Source organism: Rhinopithecus bieti, unplaced genomic scaffold (assembly GCF_001698545.2).
Source record: "Rhinopithecus bieti isolate Rb0 unplaced genomic scaffold, ASM169854v2 scaffold_3203, whole genome shotgun sequence".
Classification (NCBI taxonomy): Eukaryota; Metazoa; Chordata; class Mammalia; order Primates; family Cercopithecidae; genus Rhinopithecus; species Rhinopithecus bieti.
This window is the reverse complement of record NW_016803958.1, coordinates 68,514-72,813: the sequence shown is the minus strand read 5'-3', so window position 1 is coordinate 72,813 and position 4,300 is coordinate 68,514. Positions and strand designations below refer to the sequence as shown.

The window sequence follows — 4,300 nt, the reverse complement described above, 5'->3', positions numbered from 1 at the left end:
GGGATTACAGGCATGAGCCACTGCGTCCATCCATGAGTAAGTTCTTTAGTGGTGATTTGTGAGATTTTGGTGCACCCATCACCCGAGCAGTATACAAGACATCATATTTATAGTCTTTTATCCCTTGCCCCACTCCCACTCTTCCCTCCAAATCCCCAAAGTCCATTGTATCATTGTTACGTCTTTGCATCCTCGTAGCTTAGCTCCCACATGTCAGTGAGAACATAAAATGTTTGGTTTTCCATTCCTGAGTTACTTCACTTAGAATAATAGTCTCCAGTCTCATCCAGGTCACGGTAAATGCTGTTAATTCATTCCTTTTATGGCTGCATCGTATTCAGTTGTATATATATACCACAGTTTTTTTATCCACTTGTTGATTGATGGGCATTTGGGTTGGTTCCATGATTTTGCAGTACACATGCACATGTAATTCTTATCAAAATTAAGCTTAGTCACTAAAAGAAGATTTGCTATCTGAACTTTGTCCTGCAGTTTTTTCACTTTTGCCATCAGGAACTGGAGCATCTGACGTCTCAAGAAGATCTGGGTCTAGTCCTTCTGATATCATTTTGTTTCTTATTGCCATCACTGGTACACTCACTTGAACCATTTTGAGATATATGACATATCTTGAATCTTTAGCTACAGTTATTTCCTGCTAATACTTGACTTTCCTGTGGTCCAGAGTCTTATGTACTGTCCTGCTGTTACTACTCTGAGGTGACTTCAGAATGTGATCCATTTGTGACACTAGTGGCACTTTAAGGAGATACTTCAAATGTGCCATCATCTAGGCCTGGTATAGATGACAACTTTGCATCTACAATATAATTTTCTGGATAAAAGATAAACGTTTGCCAGTTTTCCTCACTAAATGTAGAAGAGCAGTTGAGGAACTATACAGTGTGCACCACAATTTGGTTTAGAAAAGTCACCATTCTTTTCTGTTGAATAGCTGGCACCTTGATCAAGTCTGCCTGACTCCCACGAGAGGAAACCCATCTTTATCCATCTCCTCAGCAGGCAGGGGACCCAGGACTCACTCATGAACTCCTCCCAGATGGGGCCTGCCCAACCCTGTAATTGTATCCCAGTGCTTCCCCACGTCCCCAAGACAATGTATTTTATATTCAACAAACCCAGTTCACTTTATCACCCTTGATAAAACCTAACAAAGATTTCCCCAAATCAAATATCTAGTCCTCCCACCCCCTCTCCAATTGGTTTCTTAAAATCAGGACCAAAGATAATCCATACTTTGTATTTTGTTAATATGTCTGTTTTAATGAAACTACATGTTTTCTTCTCTCTCTCTCTCTTTTTTTTTTAATCTGTTGAACAGATTTATTTGTTGAAGAAACGAAGTTGTCCTATAGAGTTTTCTAAATTTTGGGTTCTGGTGCATCCTCATGGTGTCACTTAATAGTCCATTGTTTCCTCTAACGCTTGTTTTCTATAAACTGATAATTAGATCTACAAGCTTGTTCTGATTCAGGTTTGATATTTGTCAGAATAATTTATAGGCAGTATGTTTCTGAATCCTTGGATTCAACCAATCATGTATTGAAAATATACCAAAAGTCTTATAAAGATAACAATACAGTAAAAAATAATACAAATAAAATACAGTATAACAACTATTCACATAGCATTTATATTATATTAAATCATCTAGAGATGATTTATAGTACATTGGAGGATGTGTATATGTTATACGCAAATATTACAGCATTTCGTGTAAGGGATTATATAATGTANCAGGGTCTCACTCTGTAGCCCAGACTGGAGTGCAATGGCATGATCTCAGCTCACTGCAGCCTCCACCTCTCGGGTTCAAGTGGTTTTCCTGCCTCAGCTTCCAGAGTAACTGGGATTACAAGTGTGTGCCACCATGTCAGGCTAATTTTTTTTTTTGAAGTAGAGACAGGGTTTCACCATGTTGGCCAGGCTGGTCTCGAACTCCTGACCTCAAGTGATCCACCTGCCTCGGCCTCCCAAAGTGCTGGGATTACAAGAGTGAGACACTGCACCCAGCCTTATCTGTTCTCTTGCTCCTTAGGGCAAATACATTTTTTTAGTGGAAAATATTTTCCCAGTGTTTTAAAATATTTTATTTTGTAAAAGCTCAGACATATATAAAACAGGTAAGATAGTACAGTGATTCCCCCCATTTACCCATCACTCAGCTAGAGTAATCATCAACTCATGGCCACTCTTGTTTCTTCTATATCTCCTCGAATAGCAAACTCCTGGCCCTACTGGATTATTTTTATTATTTTTTATTTTTTTTGAGATAGAGTCTTGCTGTGTCACCCAGGCTGGAGTGCAGTGGCATGATCTCAGCTCACTGTAACCCATGCCTCCTGGGTTCAGGTGATTCTCCTGCGTCAGCCTCCTGAGTAGCTGGAATTACGGGCACCCACCACCACACCCGGCTGCTTTTTGTATTTTTAGTAGAGACGGGGTTACACTATGTTGGCCAGGCTGGTCACAAACTCCTGATCTCAGGTGATCCGCCCATCTCGGCCTCTCAAAGTTTTGGGATTACAGGCGTGAGCCACCACTGCCCCTGACCAACCCACTGGATTATTTTTAAGCAAATTCAAAATGTATAATTTTGCCCATAAATATTTCAGTATGTGCTTCTAAAAAACAATGTATTTTTTTTTTCAGCTTGTAATGCTTAATTTTTTAAAACATAGCGGAAGCTTGGTGGTGTATACGTGGCCATTTGATGTTTTTAGGACTAGGAGAGTTCAGTCTCTTATAGAATGTAAATGTACCCCAACACATTTATTTATTTATTTTCTATTTTTCCACAAATTATTGGGGTACAGGTGGTATTTGGTTATGTAAGTTCTTTTTTTTTTTTCTTGAGATGGAGTCTCACTCTGTCGCCCAGGCTGGAGTGCAGTGGCATGATCTTGGCTCACTGCAACCTCTGCCACCCAGGTTCAAGCAATTCTCCTGCCTCAGCCTCCTGAGAAGCTGGGATTACAGGCCCCTATTTTTGTATTTTTAGTAGAGATGGAGTTTCACCATCTTGGCCAGGCTGGTCTTGAACTCCTGACCTCGTGATCCACCTACCTTGGCCTCCCAAAGTGCTGGGATTACAGGCATGAGCCACTGCGTCCATCCATGAGTAAGTTCTTTAGTGGTGATTTGTGAGATTTTGGTGCACCCATCACCCGAGCAGTATACAAGACATCATATTTATAGTCTTTTATCCCTTGCCCCACTCCCACTCTTCCCTCCAAATCCCCAAAGTCCATTGTATCATTGTTACGTCTTTGCATCCTCGTAGCTTAGCTCCCACATGTCAGTGAGAACATAAAATGTTTGGTTTTCCATTCCTGAGTTACTTCACTTAGAATAATAGTCTCCAGTCTCATCCAGGTCACGGTAAATGCTGTTAATTCATTCCTTTTTATGGCTGCATCGTATTCAGTTGTATATATATACCACAGTTTTTTTATCCACTTGTTGATTGATGGGCATTTGGGTTGGTTCCATGATTTTGCAGTACACATGCACATGTAATTCTTATCAAAATTAAGCTTAGTCACTAAAAGAAGATTTGCTATCTGAACTTTGTCCTGCAGTTTTTTCACTTTTGCCATCAGGAACTGGAGCATCTGACGTCTCAAGAAGATCTGGGTCTAGTCCTTCTGATATCATTTTGTTTCTTATTGCCATCACTGGTACACTCACTTGAACCATTTTGAGATATATGACATATCTTGAATCTTTAGCTACAGTTATTTCCTGCTAATACTTGACTTTCCTGTGGTCCAGAGTCTTATGTACTGTCCTGCTGTTACTACTCTGAGGTGACTTCAGAATGTGATCCATTTGTGACACTAGTGGCACTTTAAGGAGATACTTCAAATGTGCCATCATCTAGGCCTGGTATAGATGACAACTTTGCATCTACAATATAATTTTCTGGATAAAAAGATAAACGTTTGCCAGTTTTTCCTCACTAAATGTAGAAGAGCAGTTGAGGAACTATACAGTGTGCACCACAATTTGGTTTAGAAAAGTCACCATTCTTTTCTGTTGAATAGCTGGCACCTTGATCAAGTCTGCCTGACTCCCACGAGAGGAAACCCATCTTTATCCATCTCCTCAGCAGGCAGGGGACCCAGGACTCACTCATGAACTCCTCCCAGATGGGGCCTGCCCAACCCTGTAATTGTATCCCAGTGCTTCCCCACGTCCCCCAAGACAATGTATTTTTATATTCAACAAACCCAGTTCACTTTATCACCCTTGATAAAACCTAACAAAGATTTCC

The 4,300-nt window shown here is 40.5% G+C and overlaps 2 pseudogenes; both read right to left on the bottom strand.

The window, feature by feature from the left end:
* Nucleotides 1-451: 451 nt before the first annotated feature.
* On the bottom strand, nucleotides 452-1,015 carry LOC108521386 (WASH complex subunit CCDC53 pseudogene; annotated as a pseudogene).
* Nucleotides 1,016-3,561: 2,546 nt separating this feature from the next.
* LOC108521375 (WASH complex subunit CCDC53 pseudogene) lies at nucleotides 3,562-4,127 on the bottom strand (annotated as a pseudogene).
* Between the last annotated feature and the right edge of the window lie 173 nt (nucleotides 4,128-4,300).